Genomic DNA, 20,940 nt, shown 5'->3' on the forward strand with positions numbered 1-20,940 from the left:
TTGGATCCTCCAGTCCTCACGTGGCAGCCTCCGCTGCTTCAGTGTGGCTTGGCCGCATGCAACAAGCTCTTCGTCCAGCACTGATGAGGGCTTTCCTCATTCAGAAAGCTTGGAAAACCTACACCGACGGTCGTGCAGGCCAAGCCCTGAGATCTCACAATTAATCTTCATTGTTTAGTCTATTCAAAGCACAGATTTTAAGTTAAAACTGAAAAGTTTGTATTAAAACAATTTAATTTAATTTTGTGAAAGGAAAGTTTAGTACAGCCTTACAGGACTCATGCAAGTGCTGCCCTGTAGGCCTCAAAACAGCTCAGTGGTTCTCAGAAATGTACAGTAACTAGCTACACTAACAACAACATAACAATTTGCTATGCCAAACTGAAAAAGCTAGGAAGTAGCCACATTCATCTTAATAAATTATAACTTTCTGATAACACTTTACATTAAGGTCTAATTTGTTTGCATTAGTTAATATAAAATAAACTTACAAAGAAGAACAATAATTCCATTATCTTACTGTTATTTAAAAAAAAAAAAAGAAAAAAAAGTTGTATATGTCTACAGTTAAGGTGCTGTGACCTAATATGAACAATGAACCATTCTATTTTTATTAAATAACATTAACAAAGATTAATAAATTACAAAAATATTGTTTGTTGTTAGTTTATATTCTCTAATGTAATGCATTAATGTTATGGAATGATGAAAAATCATTTACTCACCCTCATGTCATTTCAAAACCATAAGACTTTGGTTAATCTTCGAACAACAAAATAAAACATTTTTAATGAAACCTGAACCATTTCTGTCCCTCTATTGAAAGTCCAGGTAACCAAAACTTCCAAAAGATAAAAAAAAAGGTCACAAAGGCATCATAATAATGAATCCATGCTCAACACACACATAGAGCACATCACATATAGTAAACAATGAGGCTCAAACCTTTCAGGTTTCATTAAAATATTTTAATTTGTGTTTTAAAACATTGGTTACATTTACTGAGCCATTCATTGGATTCAGTGAAAAGATTCAAAAGATCTGGAACTTCATTCCTGACATATTGTAAGGTAAAATGTAATGCTCAAACATCGGCTCAGTGACTTAAAAACTAGCAACATTACCACCCAACTACTGAGAAATGTTGCTTCAGTATTTCTAGCTATGCTCCTGCGCAACAGTCACGTATCTGAAGGATGTCAGTTATATCTTTCCTCCCTTTTCCTCTTCTCACCCTCTCTGGGTCTTCACTAGCGTGTCACATCTGTGCAGGTCGCAGGGCGGGTCGATTATCAGCCCAGACAGTGATCTGCTCCAGGACTCTGCTCTCTCTCTGATTACACTGGCTGCGCATTGCAACCGACGTTCTATCTGAATTAGTAGAAACAGGCCCCCTCTGATCCCCCTGCTCCGTTCTGTGTATAAACAACCGCAATCAACATATAACAGCAATGCACCTCAAAATAAAGCAAAAGTCATGCATGACATTATAATGTGGAGAACACTTGACACAAACATCCGGACAATGTCTGTTGTAACTTCATATATACATCAGAACAAAATATGAAATGCACTATAAAATCAAAAATATATAGCATGTGGGAAGTATATGTCTATTATTTTTATATTGAATATGATGCTGTCCCGTTTAACTGGAGACAGAGAAAAGTGTGTAAGACAGGAAGAGCACGCTGCACAGAGATTACAACAGTGACGTAGCGCAGCTGTCCTCACATGCCCTCTCTTCAGTAGAGGCCGCCTCTGCCCCTCCTTTAGCAATCTCACTTTCCCTTGCTCTCCCTCCCATCGATTTTACCTCACTCCCTTTCTCGTTTTTTTATGATATGCTTTCTGCTACAATGCTGCAATGTGGCAAACATTAACATTAACCTCAAGCCATCTGGACTACTCATTATAAAAGAGCAATATCTGCTTTTCACCCCCTCCCTCACTCTTTTACTATTTTTTTTATTTTCCCTCAAAGCCACATTAACCCACTTCAGCAGTTTCCTGAATTTTGTCCAAGTGAACACTGCAGTTGATGAAAAGAATTATATATCATGAAGTGCTTTAAAGCTAAATACCATCAATGGTGACCATCAAAGGTGGACAACAGTGTTGTATATTCTGACGAAACGTACACCATTTTTAACATTTTTAAAATGTTTACTCATTCAAACATTTAGCTAACTAATTATTTAGTTACTGATGAGCTCATGGAACCGTGATACGAACAATTAATGAGAATCTCCAGTGTTTGGAAAGCTGCTCAAAACAATGTAGCAAGCAGAGCTGTCAACAACTCTACAGGAAAAAAAAGACTACGAGCTATATTTAATATTCTTTAATACTGTTTTAACAGAGTAATATGAATACATTAAGTATTTTCGTTTGGACAAATAGCCCCAAACTTTCACCATTGGTTGGTCAGGATGTTACGAATTAGAGCTAATTAGCTAATTTAGCTAACAAAATGCTTTGACAATGCCACAGAGCCACAATGTTCAGGGAAAATCAACCTACAATTGGCTTATTTACACTACCTTTCACTACCGTTTAAAAGTCTGTATGCTTTTTTGGTAACGCTTTATTTTAAGGTCCAATTCTCACAATTAAGTAGTTGCTTATTAGCATGCATATTACAAGCATATTAGTGGTTTATTAGTACTTATATAGGTACATATTAATGCCTTATTCTGTATGACCATGTTCTAGATCCCTTAACCCGACCCAGTAGCTGAGCAGCAAATTAGGAGTTTATTAAGAGAAAACTCCTAGCTAATAGTGAATATGTGTTCCCTAATCTGAAGTGTTAGGGATTTTTTATATTTTGTATGGATGCATTATATTGATCAATAGTGACAGTATTGGCGTAATGTTTTATATATATATATATATATATATATATATATATATATATATATATATATATATATATATATATATATATATATATATATATATACATATATATATATACATATATATATATACACAGTGAGGAAAATAAGTATTTGAACACCCTGCTATTTTGCAAGTTCTCCCACTTAGAAATCATGGAGGGGTCTGAAACGTTTCCTGTAGTTTTTCACCAGGTTTGCACACACTGCAGGAGGGATTTTGGCCCACTCCTCCACACAGATCTTCTCTAGATCAGTCAGGTTTCTGGCCTGTCACTGAGAAACACGGAGTTTGAGCTCCCTCCAAAGATTCTCTATTGGGTTTAGGTCTGGAGACTGGCTAGGCCACGCCAGAACCTTGATATGCTTCTTACAGAGCCACTCCTTGGTTATCCTGGCTGTGTGCTTGGTCATTGTCATGTTGGAAGACCCAGCCTCGACCCATCTTCAATGCTCTAACTGAGGGAAGGAGGTTGTTCCCCAAAATCTCGCAATACATGGCCCGGTCATCCTCTCCTTAATACAGTGCAGTCGCCCTGTCCCATGTGCAGAAAAACACCCCAAAGCATGATGCTACCACCCCATGCTTCACAGTAGGGATGGTGTTCTTGGGATGGTACTCATCATTCTTCTTCCTCCAAACACGTTTAGTGGAATTATGACCAAAAGTTCTATTTTGGTCTCATCTGACCACATGACTTTCTCCCATGACTCCTCTGGATCATCCAAATGGTCATTGGCAAACTTAAGTCGGGCCTGGACATGTGCTGGTTTAAGCAGGGGAACCTTCCGTGCCATGCATGATTTCAAACCATGACGTCTTAGTGTATTACCAACAGTAACCTTGGAAACGGTGGTCCCAGCTCTTTTCAGGTCATTGACCAGCTCCTCCCGTGTAGTTCTGGGCTGATTTCTCACCTTTCTTAGGATCATTGAGACCCCACGAGGTGAGATCTTGCATGGAGCCCCAGTCCGAGGGAGATTGACAGTCATGTTTAGCTTCTTCCATTTTCTAATGATTGCTCCAACAGTGGACCTTTTTCACCAAGCTGCTTGGCAATTTCCCGTAGCCCTTTCCAGCCTTGTGGAGGTGTACAATTTTGTCTCTAGTGTCTTTGGACAGCTCTTTGGTCTTGGCCATGTTAGTAGTTGGATTCTTACTGATTGTATGGGGTGGACAGGTGTCTTTATGCAGCTAACGACCTCAAACAGGTGCATCTAATTTAGGATAATAAATGGAGTGGAGGTGGACATTTTAAAGGCAGACTAACAGGTCTTTGAGGGTCAGAATTCTAGCTGATAGACAGGTGTTCAAATACTTATTTGCAGCTGTATCATACAAATAAATAGTTAAAAAATCATACATTGTGATTTCTGGATTTTTTTTTTTAGATTATGTTTCTCACAGTGGACATGCACCTACGATGACAATTTCAGACCCCTCCATGATTTCTAAGTGGGAGAACTTGCAAAATAGCAGGGTGTTCAAATACTTATTTTCCTCACTGTATATACACACATACATATACATATATATATATATATATATATATACACACACACACACACACACACACACACACATATAAATACACACACAAACATACAAATCCTGAAAAAATATATAATAACGATATTAAATAATAACAACATTGCTAATGATAATAAATGTTTCTTGAGCAGCAAATCAGTATTTTAGAATGATTTCTGAAGGAACATGTAATGTGGTACATGTCTGGAGTAATGACTGAAAATTCAGCTTTGACATCCAGGTATGAATTCCATTTTAAAATACATCAAAACAGGTAACAATTAGGCCTATTTTCAATTTCAATAATAGTATTGCTTTACTGTATTTTTGATCAAATAAATGTAGCCGTGGTGAGAATTCTTTCAAAAAGCATTTAAAAGAATCTTACCAACCACACTTTTAAAAGGTAGTGTATATCTCAGAATATTAAACTTTAGGACAAAGTCTTTTTAACACTGAAGAAATGACATGACATGCAGTGCACAATCTATAGTTTATTGCATACAATAAAGAGAATATAAGTCAAACCCAAACTCTTTAAATGCCACTGTCAAGCCATGATTGGGTCACAGCTAACACCTAAACCAGATTGTGATTTAAGGCAAGCCACAAATGTCACCATTAACTGCGGCTTTAAGTAAATCAAGCCAGTTTTGTCTGTGGAACATTTCAGCCAAATTTCCATTTATCAGTGTGGCCTCCATCAATCGTAAAGTAACGCGCAGTGGAGACAGACATGAGAGCAGAGCCCCTACAGGGACGAGGAGCCGGTCCTACAGAGTGCTGCAGGGACCCGAGCGGCTGAGTTATAAATAGCATGGAAAACCCTGATCAATATTAGAGAGACAGACAGAAAGAGTCAGCCAAGAAACTCAATCTCCAGCCTCACACAAGCAAGTGTCTGGCCCTGAGTGCCTGAAGGTAGTCTTGGCTATGGCAAATAGGCTACATACGCTTGCACTAACAACTGCCCACAAATACACACAGAAATTGGGTTGTGATCTGCATCGGCCTGTTAGTCCCGGTCTAGCAGAGCTTCATTGTGGCTTCACTTCAGTAAAGTTTCATACACACAAAGGATCAACTTTGATCCAAGACCCCATGAAATAGCTTGACAAGTGCAGTTTTCTTTCCCTTTAAAATATAAACAGAAACCTTTTTTGGACTGGAAAACAAAAACAAAGTAGCATGCATGTAAAATGATCAATGTATAATCATATTTATTGTAATCCAAATACTTCTATACAATGTATAATTGTGTTTGCATTTCCCAAGATTTTCTTCTTAGTGGTTGATTAAGAAAGTATTTTTCCCATTTTCAAACAGATAACACACATTCACTTGTCTGTCCCATGAACTAGTACAGTGAGACCAGAGTCACAACACTTACATTTTTGTGGAAAATCAGCCCACAAATGGCTTACTTGGTGTTGTTTTGACATGAAATTAAATTGAATGCTTTTGCTTTAAGATAAAGGTTCGATAACACAGGTTCAGACTGTAAATTAAAGACGTTTTCCTACGGTTCATAATGATAAAGGACATTCAACAAAATCTGTTCATACTGTCTATCCTTTGCGTAAGTATACAGTCTTCAAATTGCTGCAGACAATAAAAAGAATATAACTCAAATTCCTATTCATATAGTCAAGTTTCCTCTGAGCGGTTATCTATCTAGCATGCAGTTTCAGAGTAATTTATGGGGCAGAAATACCCAGAACAGGCTGAGGGGCTGAGCGAAGCTTTGCGGGTGGGGGGTGGGGGGTGTCACGGAGGAGCGCAGCTGTGTAACTCAAACCTCTGAAACAGCTGGTGCCAGCATTTTCTCTCTCCATCTAATCCCCCAGCATGCCATTTTATTCCAAATAAACAGCCGTAGAAAATGTTCCATATTTTCAGGGTGGGCTTAAGCATCCGAGCATAGTTAGGCATAGTTTTTCCTGCCCTCAATCACTTTAATAAGGAATGGGACTGAGACAAAGTGAGAGAGAGAGGAAGAGAAAGAGTGGAAAGAGTGACCCTCTCTTTCCAGGCCAATGGTTTTGGGTCTCTTGGCTGATCCCTATAAAATGTGATCTGGATTATATAAAGAAACGTTAAATTGCTCCCTCGAATCACTGTGTAAACGGGACCCTCGGTAGAAACACCCCCACAATTAAGCAAATTTCACCTCAGGCATCCTATAAAACGCAGGAGAGGTGAAATATGTATTTGTGCCTGCAAATCCATGACAATATGTTTCCCGAATTCTTAAATATCACTGACTGTGCCAATGTCAACAAAGAGCTTTTTATATTCTCCCCTAATATAATATGTCTGTTCTTGCTTAAGACAATTTAAATGCAGCCTGTCAATTAAATCAGCTTTAAAAGTTTGAAGGCACCTTCGCACACACACCTGTTGTTTTCTCTTTTCTAATGTAAGAAATGAAAGAGGTAGGTAGGTAGGTAGATAGGTAGATAGGTAGATTTCCACAGCCAAACTTGTTATATAGTTATATACAACTAGTTATAGACAGACTGACGGACAGACGGAGGGTCAGAAAAATGGATAGACAGACAGACAGATAAGTAGATAGTCAGACAGACAGACAGACAGACAGACAGACAGACAGACAGACAGTTATATAGACAGACAGGCAGGCAGACGGATAGTTATATAGATAGACAGAAAGATAGATAGATAGATAGATGGATAGTTATATAGACAGACAGGCAGATAGATAGATGGATAGTTACATAGATGGACAGACAGAGACAGATAGATAGACTTTCACTGCCAAACTTGTTACAAAAATAACAAATTATGATAATTCAATTGCTCTGCTTCTGTTCCTAGTTTATTTTGATGTTGTGATTATCTATGGTCTGCGGGATGGATTTCCATTAGGATCTTGCGTCTATTTGTGATGGTTCAGCTCAGTGTCCCATACAATACGGTGTGTGAAGCACGGTTGTTTTGGTCCATGGTGTCGCACACAAAACCTCCATTCACTGGCACAGAATGACTGGGGGTTTCCCTCTCTGCTCGTAAATATAGATGCAATTAAAGCTGACAAAGACGTAGACTGTAGAGTGAGGCAGATATAGAGCAGTGTGAATGAACAGCAGGATGAAAGCCCATGCGAGCTCGCGAGCGTATGGCACACCAGCCTGCACGCTTGTAATTGTTCTTCGAATTCAGACAGCTGCTTCTCTCTCTCTTTACGACAGCTGTAGCCAAGCTGAGTGGAGGTTTTAATCAAAACGTAATGAATTAGCCAAGTGTGGCGTGGTGAGACAGTTGAGTAAACCTAAACAACCATATAATTTCCTCTGTTTCATCCTCCGGGACGCATGCCAATCATGCCATCGGTGCCGCTGTCGTTGTTCAGTGCCACCAGTGATGCTGCCTGCTGATGCCAGGACTGGCAGCGCCCCATGGAGCCCGCGGGCAGCTGTCTGTGGGCAGTGAGCAGAAGGGAAGGGAGGGGACGGAGCGAGGCGATAACACAAGACACAAAGAGGCTCTATTGAACATAACCGGCTGCACAGTTTAACTAAATTACCACATAAACTGGATGGTTTTGTGGGACTTCGGACAGTTCAAAGAAAAGGGAGATTAAGATAATATCAATAATACAATAACTAATGCAGTGAGTACATGTCTACATAATTGCATTCTGTAGATCTACAAACTTCCTGGCGTTAACAATGCTGCAAGTGTATTGCTAGTGGGCACCTGCTAGCATTAGTCCCTCGCTATGGCCCAGAGCAGATGGACTGCCAACAGCACTTCTGTCCCGTATATAGAGTGTCTGAAACCAGGGCTCTGACCTCCTTAAAACAGCCTGTTTATGTGTGTGTGTGTAGAATAACAGCATGCAGAGCATCTGCTGAGCAGTGCAGCTCTTATGACGTGATTTGTAAAGGGTTAAACGAGAAAAACAAAAGACTCATGTGAGCGAGTGTATTCAATTACAAATGCACAGAGAAACTATTAAACAACACATGCCTCTCTCTCTTTGTATGCGTGCTTTTGAAGATGTACTTGCCTCCAGGGCAGCATCAATCTACGTCGTATTTAGGTTCATTTGTAACGTACTCTATCAAGAAACCTGCTGGATGGGCTCATGCATATACACACACACGCAAATGAGTCAGGACACAGTTCTAAGCCCCAAGAGCTATTTTGAACTGTTCCCTAGCGTAACATGATAGACTAGTACACCTAAAGCAGATCTTTCTACATTGTCTGTGTTGTGTGAGGGAGTGTACTGTTCCAAAACCTAGTGACTAGTGTATGAGAGCAGTATTTAAGGCAACATAGGAGCTGGAAGATTTTGGAAAAGGTGCAATACAGCTTTTTTCTGTATCAAATGTGCAGACTGGCAAATAGTCAATTATTCTCAAAAATTAATTAATTAATTAATCAATCAATCAATCAATCATCTGAAGCATCATATGACTCCTCACAAATATAGAAAGTGGAAGCTTGAATATAGTTCAAACTCATTATTATTATTCATTAAAAAAGTGGAACGTGCTAGTGGATGTAAAGTATAAAAATAAAATGTAAACTTATACAGTTTTCTGAGCAACAAATATTATTTATTATATATTCTGACAATTATTATATATTATAATAAAGAAATAGTTTTTAAAAATCTAAATGAAGTTTCTAAATTAAATTGATAGCCTCATGTAAACTGTGCAATCACTTAGCTGTTCATTTCCATTATGTAAATTTTTTTGACATTAGGTCAATAATGTAGTTAATAAATAAATAGATAAAGAAATAAATTAAAATAAACATTTTTGGGGGGTAAAAAGAGTCAGAAAATCAAACAAACAAAAACACACACATACACATGCATGCGTACATATACATATTATATATACACACACACACACACACACACATATATGGGGTGTGCGATATGACGATTTTTGATCGTGGACGATAAAAATGTCTCCACGATCTGCTTTTGAAGAAATATCGTAGTATCGTGCTACAGCGCACATTCTATCAGCTGCAGTTCTTATTCCTCCGTCTCAATATACTGTACATTATTCGGATCTGCTTTAAAGCCTTGCCGGTTAAATGTTTTATTCGCGCGCGTGCTGAAGCCTGTCAAAAAGCGCCTGATAACTAAGTTATCTTGTGCACTAATACTGTCAAAACACACAAGGTTTATGTATAGACTCCATTGCTTATGTCTAAAATGAGTAAGTAAACAGCTGAGAGAAACTGATGCGTGCCTCTGTACATTAGATGTGTGCATGTCTTAAAGGGGCAGTACTGAACATGCTGCCGACTGTCATTAAAGGGATAGTTCACCTTAAAATTTAATTTCTGTCATTATTTACTAACTCGCATGTTGTCCCAAACCTGTATTAATTTCTTTCTTGTGCTGAACACAAAAGAAGATATTTTGAAGAATGTGGGTAACCAAATAGTATCTGGTCCACATTGACTTTTGATAGAAGGAAAAAAAAAAATACTATGGAATAAGTCACTGGGGACCAGCAACTGTTTGGTTTTCCACGTTCCTCAAAATAGCATTTATGTTTAGCAGAAGAAACTCATTCAGGTTTAAAGAAATTTGAGTGAGTAAATGATGGTATAAATATAAAACACTTTTTATTTTGGGGTTAATTATTCCTTCAATGTTAATAAAACACCAAAACACAAAGAGAAAAATCACTCACTACTCTTGACTGAAAAACGTTAATACAGTTGATTTAATAGGAATCAATCTATATAGTGTTTTATTTTTATATTTGTTGATTCAATTTATTGAATGCTCCTGCTAAATACACCTATTGTACCTGAAAATAAAACACTGTTTTATTTGTATAGTATGTGTATTTGTAATGTGTATCTTTGTTCTCATTTTTTAATAACAAAGATAAAATAATGACAAAGATTTTTATCTTCGCCCACTTTGGCCTAAATATCCACCATTCTTTTTTAATATTTTTGTTATCTTGAAAGGTTTTGTCTTTATAATTTGGGAAATTAGTTTGGCTTTAATGCTCAGACAACTTGCAAAATAGTAAAACCAACATGACAAAGAATCGTGATGAAATCGTGATTTTTCTTAAAAATATTGTGATATTATATTTTTGCCATATCGCCCACCCCTAATATATATATATATAAGGGGTGTAAATTGGATGGTTACGATATCGATTCTCATACCCAGTGATATGATATTTGCCGATACCTCAAAAAATTCTACAATACGATTACGATTCGATTCAGGAGTGTATCGATCAATATTTTGATATTATATACCTATTTCAAACATTCATCTACATTTTTATTAACTCACAAATGCAACCAAAATATATAACATGAACATTTATCTGAAATTTTCACATCCTGTACCTCAATTGGAACATTCACAAAAAAAAAAAAAATAGGCCTATACACTTTTTTTTTTTTTTTTTTTTTATAAATAAAAACAAAGAAAATAAACAATTGGAAAAACAATTCTGGCTGCTATGGGCTCAGTGCTAAAAATCTTTTCTACAGATAACCAAATTATAAGCAATAGCAGAAAATAAATACAATAGAACAAAGACACAATTCAATAAACAGTGCCTTTCAGGTTTTTCTGCTCAGTCTAAAAGAAATTTTCAGGTATGCTACAGAAATGTAATAATCAAATGTAAAATAACTACATAATCGTTACACCCCTAATATATATATATGTATATGTGTGTGTGTGTGTGTGTGTTGAGTGTCGAGTGTGCATTTTTGAATGTTTGCTATATTTGGAGTTGCTGCCTATGTAGAAAGTTCCAAATCAGTCCCTTATGAGGCTCCATGAGCTGCCTGTGTAGCTTATACACTATGTTTTGGCACAGAGCTCAAGTGTGTAAGTGTTAGTGTGTGACTTTCTCTAGATGGGGTGATTACTGAGATTAATGACTTTACCCACAGCCTTCAATCTCCCCTCCTCTTTCAGCTACACCAATCACCTCCTGACTGACAGCTAGAAGGCAGAGCCACAGGACCCAAGGGCACTTCAGGACCCGTCTTCTAGCCCCACCCCTCTCCACACAGTTTACCCAGTATGCCCCCTGGAGCCACGCCAGCTGCCAGCAGTTCCATCCCACAAACAACTCTCCGTCATTAGAACCCCAAGGATGGCCGTGGCGACCACAGGAGCTATTAGCGGGAAGGGCAGTTTGGGTTCTAGTATCAGGGTTAACGTTTAAGCTGCGGGAAGCAGATTGTTTCCAGCGCATGTCATTCCTTTAAAACGCGTTCCAAATGCTACAATAAAGAGCTACAATATGGGAGCGTGTTTAAACACCCACACACAGAGCTTGGCGATGAGTTTTAATGGAGAGCACGATCTTAATGAGGCTTTTCAACGTAAATACGACACGCTTGAGTGATAGTAGAAATAACGGACCTTGGCGTGACCGCAATGGCTCAGTAACAATATTTTGCCACGTTTACCGGTATTGTTATGTTTGACTCGAGCTCTCTGTATTTATTGCCTCATTTAAAAATCAATATTGACAATGTATCGCCTGGTAGCCCCAAAACACAATGTATGAAAAAGGGTCTTTTGAAAGAAAAAAAAAACATTAGCTAAGGGGGAAAGAAAAGAAAAGAGAGACGGATGCATAACTAAGGAGGAAAAAAAACAAATTAGAAGACAGGATGTGAAAGAAGGTAGCTAGGCTTGGCATGGAAGAAAAAACACACAAGGATGGAAGTTAACAGGGAGAGAAACCAAAATAACACAACGAGGGCAAAGGAAAATATGATCAAAACCCTCCATGTGACCTTCCGTTTCTCACACAGGGTGACTGACCAGAAAACGCTGCCCATGATCTGACCTCAGGGCTGCTTTGACAAGAGTGGCAGCTCCCTATTGAGAGAGGTTAGGATCTCTCAACAGGCCAATCATCACATGGGAGTGAGATAGATAGGTGGAGTGAGGAGATGTCAATCAAAAAGCTTTCTGAGAGAACACCTTAAAATCAGACGCACATAGTACAGTCATTTTCCCCTTAAAAATGTATTAAATTCTACAACAGGAAAGGAGAATGTCACACATTATGAGTATCCAACATGTGTGCAGATGTTGCATTAGAAAATCCTGTTTGAGTATATAAAATCTTGATTTGTCTGGTAAAAAATTCAGTACTTGGAGTAAATACAATCAAATTAAATTAAAAAAATTTAAAATAAATATTTTGTGAAAAAAATTTAATGTTTCACATACAGCAAATTAAAAACTTAAACTAAAAAAATTTAATGTAATGTAAACTTACTAAAAATGCAGTATGAATGGTTGTGTAATTGGTTCTCAAGTCAGTTGGTTCTTAAAGGCCACTTCACACAGCACCAACAGACACCAACAAACGGCAACAGACACATTCGTCGAGTTTTGTCCGATCAGTGTGTTACCCTTGTTAGTGTCTGTTGGCATTGGTCGGTGCTTGTCTTCACCGACTGAACATGTTGAATCTGCATTTGTCAGGTCTTGGAACTTCTGAGAAGTGACGTACTGTACTCTGTCGGGTGCCAGCGTTGGTCTGCGTCTGTCAGTGTGGTGTAAATTGGCCTCAAGTCCATAACTGATCTGACAACAGCAGTGTAGCAAGAGACTTTCGGACCGGAGGAACCTTTTCATAGTTTCTAGAACTGTTGGTGGAAATACCTGCTTTTTGGCATGATTGCATCGCAGGAACTAGGAATGGTTTTAGTTCTAGGAACTCCATTTGGGGGAACTAAATTAGCTCCTTCTTCAGAGTAGGGTCTAAAACAGTTCTATAGGAACTATCAGTGATGTAACTGTACGCTGATTGGCCAAACGCATATGAAACACCGGTTACCCGGCATTTTTGAAAAGCTATGTAAAAACATTTACTCCACGAACATGGAAAACAGTGATAGTGGCATTTACCTGTTGTCTGCAGCGTTGTGTTCTTTTCTCAGCCTTGATGATATGTAACACTGCAAGTTGTCACAGGAGATTTAGTCAGATTTTTTTTGCGCGTTTACATTCCATCTTCGTTATCACGAAACTTACGACACGCAACAAAAACAGCTCCGATCACGGCATCCTCCATTCACCGGTTGTTGACGTTTATAAATGCCACGAATAAAGACGTTGCTCTCGTTCCTGTATGAGTTTCTTTCGTCTGTTGAACACAAAGGCAGTTATTTTGAAGAATATTACCAAATAGTTGATGGTAGCCGTTGACTTCCATAGCATTTTTTCTATACTATGAAAGTCAATGGCTACCGTCAACTGTTTGGTTTCTAACATTCTTCTCTATATATTCTTTTGTGCTCAACAGAAGAAAGACTTGTACAAGTGAGTAAATTATTAACAATTTTTTGAGCAAACTATCCCTTTAATAATGTAATTAAAGAGATTTTCCCCTGAATCAAACAAAGCCTGATCTGTATATATTTTACAGTGTGGGAAGATATCAGAGCAGTTTACTGATGTAAGATGGGAGTTTCACTTTGTGAAAGTTATTGTGAAAAACTCAGCATTGCTGCAGAGCGAGGTACAGTAAATTAAAACGACAGTTGCGATACGTCATGCCGACGAACCAGATCGCTCTTGCCCCAGCCAGCAGTAAGAAGTGCACTTCTCTCAAGCCCGGTGTTGCAAAACGAGCAAAGGATATGGATTAAGATCTCACAGGATGCTTGCCAAGCATTAGAGGTTGAGGAGGCGGAGCCGCATGCTAGAGTAATTGCATTTGAAGTCCGCAAAGGACGTTAATTAAGTTTGACTTCCTTTAACATATAATGTGGTTTGAACCATGAATCAGACAATATGGACAGCATGGACTGGAAAGAGCAGCTGATTTTACCGATAAGGTAATGCTAATCAGTAAAGCACGAAGAAAAAGGAGAGCCCTTTTAATATCTGGTTTCAAGGATCTGCAATATCCTGTTGTAAACATTGCCGTTGCAAATAATGTCTAAACTGGAAAATGTGAACGAGATGTTGTAGAGAACATCTGGTCAAAATCCAGGATCTACTCTCATTATCATACAAAATGACTGATAATGGAAATGGCAGAAGGGATGAGTTGTGGTGAATATCAGGAATGGGAAGACAAGCAAGGTTGAAGGAGGAGTGATGGTTCCCATCTGTGTGGTGCAGTGAAGTTTGCCATCAAGAGCCCTGCACACGTTAATCAGAGGCTGACAGCAGTGTTTCAGGACATATTCAGTATTTCACTGTATAGAGCAGCGATTCACAGCTGGTTTTGATTTAGGATCCAGATTGCGAGTGACCCTATATGGTACCAAAATAGCTTATTATTATTCTTTCAAAAGTAAACCTTAAAATTCAAAAATGTCATAAAACACAGAAATTAATTTGTATTAATGCGTAAGTCCAAAATAAATAATAATAATAATAATAAATATATATATATATATATATATATATATATATATATATATATATATATATATATATATATATATATATATATATATATTTTTTTTTTTTTTTTTTTTTTTAAGTAAACTAAATATTTATATTTTACGTAATATATTACCATGTTGCTTTTATACAGTGAATTATTCATTTTATATATGTAATACATAACTTCATAAATATTGTTTGTTTTTACAATTAATGTTACAAAATATGTTAATTATAAATGCAAAACTAATTTCATAAATTATTTTGTATTCTAACTAATTCTTATGTGTGTGCATAGCTTTTATACAGTAAATCTTAAGTATACATAAGTATTAAATTAATGTTTACAATTTACATTACAACATGTAAATTGAAAAAATATTTTAAATAATAAATACTGTGTATATGGTAACACTTTAGTATAGGGAGCAATTCTTACTATTAACTAGTTGCTTATTAGCATGCCTGTTATTAACATATTGGTTGTTTATTAGTATTTATAAAGCACATATTCTGCATAACCATATTCTACATCCCTAATCCTACTCAGTACCTAAACTTAACAATTATCTTACTAACTATTAATAAGCAGTAAATTAGGAGTTTATTGAGGCAAAAGTCGTTAATGGTTTGTTAGTAATGAGAACTGGACCTTAAAATAAAGTGTGACCGTATATATGTATATGTATGTGTATACACACACACACACACACACACACACACTAGAGTATACTTATTTAAATGTTACATATTGAATATTTATCTTGCTATCTTTATGATGGATGATTATACAGTTTAATTTTATTATTTGCATTTCAGTGGGCAGTGTCTGGAAGGGGCAATGAAACGGAGTTCAGTAAAAACCGAAGACCAACTATTGCACAAAACCTTGTTTCACCACTAAAAGTAGACTAAAGGTGAATGCTGTAAAAATGCCATTAATCAACTACTGAAACACATTTATGAGAGAATCAATACCTAATTCAAGTTTGATATGCACAGTCACTGCTTCACGTTTGACTCTTCACACACTTCACTTCAAACGGAGTTCGCTGAAGTTCACAGTCTGACCCACTCAAGAAAGTCTGGACAAGCGATTTCAAATGGGTCTCCCACTCCAAAACAACCACTTATGCATCATTTGGCCGTCAAAGCACTGGGCAATCTCCCTCTCTAACTGTGGGGATTAAAGGCAGCCTCTTAATTGCTTCCTTTGAGGACAGAGAGGATTAGATCAGAGGCAATGGAGAGGTGATGAGGACCCTGGCGCCTAAACTGGGCCAAGACTACAGTTCTCCCAGGATTCCCCAGTGTAAATCACTGCGCATGAAGCAATCATTAGCATGAGACCCAAAAAGGACTTCTGGGAAAGGATTTCAAAGACTTATGAGGCATCAGTGCTGTCGCAGAGCTATTTAAAGAGGCTAAACTTTAAGAGTTATGTGTTGAGTGACAGTTAGGGGAATCAGGTGTTGCACAGTCATCTACATATTTAAAATATTTTTTTACCAACACTTGCACCGAGAAATACATCTAGTGAAGCCTAGTTAAACGGGCCTTCCCTGAGATCAGCTAGGCCTTACAACAACCTGCTGATTATGAATATGTCGTGTATGAGTCTTCTATAAGTCTACTAGTTGATGCAAGCAAGCTAAATGGCAAATTAGTAATTAGTATAAAGTTCACATCGGCTTACATCCTGATCATAGGCGATACAGTGAAGAAATGACTAGAAATGAATGTTTGTGTTTGCGGTTTGGGTTAGGGGTGGGCAAAAGCTGTTGTCTCTGCTGCTGTGAGGCATGGCAGACAAGACATTTTAAAGCCACAAGCCACTACACAGACACCATGAGCGCTGAAAGAGATACACAGGCCTCAGATGTGACACAACGGCAAAACCAGTCATACACTCAATGAACAACTACATTTGACTTTTCTCTTTCAGTTGGCTCCAGGTAAAGACATTTTATAAATCCCCCTAAAATGAAGTAAGTGCATATATGTGATATGACAAGAGTCCCGACTGGTTACATAGCACCTTTTGAACTTTATAAGTCTGAAAGAAATGCCTGTTTTGTAATTTAAGGAAGTATTTTTATCAAGTTAAGACATACAGAAATGTACTCTGACCAAGCACCGACACTTTAACTAATTTTTACATGAATTACAACTTGATTAGCCCATTTACTAAAGGGATAAACTCTTAATATTTAAACAATTTCATTAACAAGATGGAATCTTTTAAGAGTAAAACAAAAAAAAGAATAAATTAAAATCACAAACTTCATAAAACCCATTGCTAATACTGACATTTGTGGCACCAAAAAAAAAAAAAGTTGTTTTAAAACAAGTTGGCTGGCATTATTGATGGAAAGCTAGCAAAACTGACAAGTTTGACATAAATAATAATTACATTAATAAACATTTGCTTATACCAAAATAGTTAATAAAAAAATAAAAATTTAAAAAATACTAAATTACTTATATTACTATAATTAAACAGCTTAAAACATCCCTCATGCTTGAATTATTCAACAATAATTCAATTATTTAAATTAACCACTACATTCACTCTACTAATATGATTTGCACCTTTAAAATGTAAAATTCCATCCAATATATTGAAATATATATGAGGGGGTCATTAAAATGTACTGCATAGTAAATGCCCCATGTGTATATTCTTTTGCATGTATCGTGGCTTCATGCATGTATAATTATGTGTCTGTGAAAGTGTGTGTGTCCTATCTTGGGCACTGAAATGAGGATAGTATGTGATGCCAAGAGAGGATGTCAGTCTCTGACCTGGGAGGTTCTGGCCTCCCCTCTCCTCTCTGTCTTTCATCTGTCACTTCTCTCTTTCAACACTTTGATCTGTTGCTCTCTGTCAAACATCCCTCAACCTTAAGATCTCATGCCTCCATGGAGCAATACCAAAGCGGCTTCAAAGTCAAATAGCGAGAGAGAGGGAACTATAATACTCGCTTTCTTTCATCACCTTCCCCTAGCTGAGTAACTGTAAAATGTACAGCATAATTCAGACAGCACAGCTAACTATAGCCACTGCACGATTGTGTGATACCAAAGTACAGCAGGTATCAAAAATAACATTTTGAAAATTTCGCTAACTGATCCAGAAGGCAACATATTGGTATTCAACAACATTTGGACAGAGTGTAATTTTTCTATAAATCAAATCCAGATGGGATGTATGCACAATAAACATATGGTATAATATACATTTTAAAAATGAAATATATTTTATTTAGTTTTCTTTTCTTTAAAAAATAATCACAAATTAGTGACTCTGACTTCTTGAATCTGTTGACAGCCATAGTTTTATTCCATCAGAGGCTGCGGCATGCAGAGGCCGTGCAAATCTCCAAAACAGCAACAGCGAATAACTTCCAAAACCTCAGAGACGTCAGGGGGAAATCAGAGGAAGCCCCTCAAAGGGTAAATGACACGCCGAATCGCCTGACTCATCAATTCAACTAAAACATGGTAGCCAGAGAGGGAATTTTTCAGGCTGAATAACATGTCCGCAATTGTCTTGTCACAACACACCACACCACATTAAAGCAGAATGCTGCTGTCACAAAGAAAAGCTTCTTGTAAAGTTTAGACACTTGCGTCAGTGTGTGTAGAAGTGCGCATTTTTCAAGTTTCATTTATTGCAAAGGAGTTTCAGTAACGGCATCTAAACAGCGCTGTCAACGGTAAAGAAAAATGAGAGTGTCACTTCCTGTTCAGGGGGAACGGCTTCCGTTGTCGTCATTTCAGACATCCTTCTGAGTCAAGATGGAAAATGATACCAATTTAATTTCCCATTTGTGGTCACAAACGCATTAGTTTAGACATATATGAAAGTACGCTAAATCAAGGGGATTCCAACCAGACTTGAAAAAGCTTTCAAATCTGTGCAAAAGATGACATTTTGTTCTACCTGGTTTCAGTCGAAAATTTCAGTTTCGGTCCCCAAACATTTTTACGGCAGCACCTTGCAATGACTTGCAACATGAGTAAATTTTTCCATTTTTATTTAAAAATTCCAATTAATTAAAGTGTTATACACATAAAAAAAAAAGATAGTTTCCATCATGAATACTAATACTATTGCATGTGGTATTTTGGCATAAAAAAATGCACCTTATTCACTGTTGTTCCAGTTTTGCATAAAATGTGACTTTAGTATTTATTTAAACTAAAAGAACAGTTCACTTTATTTTAAAAAGTGTGTCTGTGTGGCTTTCTACAGACAGTGAAATCATAGCGCTCCAGCATTATTTTGGACCCCATCGCACAGTTTTTTTTTTTTTTTGGTCAACACAGCAAATTTGTAAAAACTTCAACCGTTTGCAAAATCTGTGTGAGAAAATCCCTTACGCAAAATTCTGATCGCATGGATTTGTATTGAAATGACTGAACTCATCTGTGGAAATTTGCTGAACAGTGGTAAATGTAATCACACCTTAACATTGTATTTTTCAAATTTATACTTAATTCATTAGGTATCGTGAGCTAACAATGAACAAAAAAATAAATAAATCACAATTTATTAATATTTTGTTAATTTATAAATATACAATTGTTCATTGTTAATTTATACATTAAAAAAAAGCAGTGTACATATTAAATTAAATGTGAACTTTTTGAAGTAAAAATACTGAAATGGTATTTTCTTGTAAAATGTACTCTAACAATCTTCATTTAGTACAAATTTTTTTGCAGTGTATATCTTGAAGTTAGAAACATGCCATATATAGTATATATAAAAATGAACATAAACCTAAATTAAAAATGCTGTGAAGTTCATGATATCTACTGTAACGCATTAACAATTTGTGTTCTAAAGATATTATATACATATTTTGGACCCCACTGACTTTCATTATATGTAGGGAAACATTCTTCAAAATATCTTTTGTTGTTCTGCAAAAGAAATACAAGTCATACAAGTTTGAAATGACGTGTGTGAGCAAATAACAGAACTGTCAATTAAGGGTGAACTTTTTCTTTTTCACATTTAGAGCATATAGCCACACTGCAATAACAGTGAATAAAGATGCACTTTTACAAATCAAATACCACGTGCAAAAATGCTGCAACTGTTTATCAAACTCCCCCTCAGTGCAAGTCCTGTGACATAGTCATAGTGGTCACTGGCAGCTGTGCTGAGGTTGAGAACGAAGCTGACACTCTTGTTCACACACAGCCTGGCAGAGTGGGAGAGACAGAGTGGGTTACATCTGTGGAGTTGTCTATCTGCACTGTAACAGCTGGGGCATCGGCATTTCAGAGGAAAAATTTTTATAAGGCTCGAGGACACCGTCGGTCTGTCACGCACAAACCTACTCGCTCTACTCAATCTCCCAGAAGGTTCAAACAGATTCCTTGCACTTCTTGTCCACTCCACTCCCTCCATCTATTCTCTAATATAAAGACTCAGTAATCCAACACTCCCGGCGAGGCCGACCCCCCTAGAACCTCAAACACTTTCTCTCACTCTCTCACACACATACTCCAATTAGTAGTGGTTTAGCAGAATCTGACCGGCAGACAGGGAGTCGCAAACAGTGAGTATCATGTAAACGCTTTCCTTTCATTAAAGCAAGCTAAAATGTGTGCCCGCCAGTCACAAACACCCTGACAAGTCAAGGACAAGAACGTTACTCTTGCACGCACATGCAAGTTCATGTACATTCATGAATTTATACAGTGGGGGCCTAAAATCTGGAATTTAAAATCCTTCACATAAATATTCACATAAAGTGAAAAAGCTTGCTACTGGATTATAAAAATAATTTTAAATAATTTAAAAAATGTTATATAGTATTTTATTATTAGTATATAGCATTTCATTTTTTTTTTTTACAATTTTAATAAATTTATAAAGCATTAAAGATTAGTACTGTAGCTTTCTGTTGGTTAATGAGGAAAATTCATGAAAAACCTAAGCCTGTGCAGGGAAATTTCTATTGAAAAGAATGGATTTTGCCTAGTAAATGTGACTGCACTTAACACTGTACAATAAGGTTCAAATTGTTAATAATTTAACCAATTTGAAATTAATTTATAAGGCATTATATACTAACAATAAACAA

General features: G+C 36.9%; 1 protein-coding gene across 1 annotated transcript in view; it reads right to left on the reverse strand.

Moving 5' to 3' along the window:
• The window catches only part of nfic (nuclear factor I/C), a 110,466-nt gene that overhangs the window by 55,291 nt on the left and 34,235 nt on the right, over positions 1–20,940 (reverse strand).

The sequence above is a fragment of the Onychostoma macrolepis genome, chromosome 08 (assembly GCF_012432095.1).
Source record: "Onychostoma macrolepis isolate SWU-2019 chromosome 08, ASM1243209v1, whole genome shotgun sequence".
Lineage (NCBI taxonomy): Eukaryota > Metazoa > Chordata > Actinopteri > Cypriniformes > Cyprinidae > Onychostoma > Onychostoma macrolepis.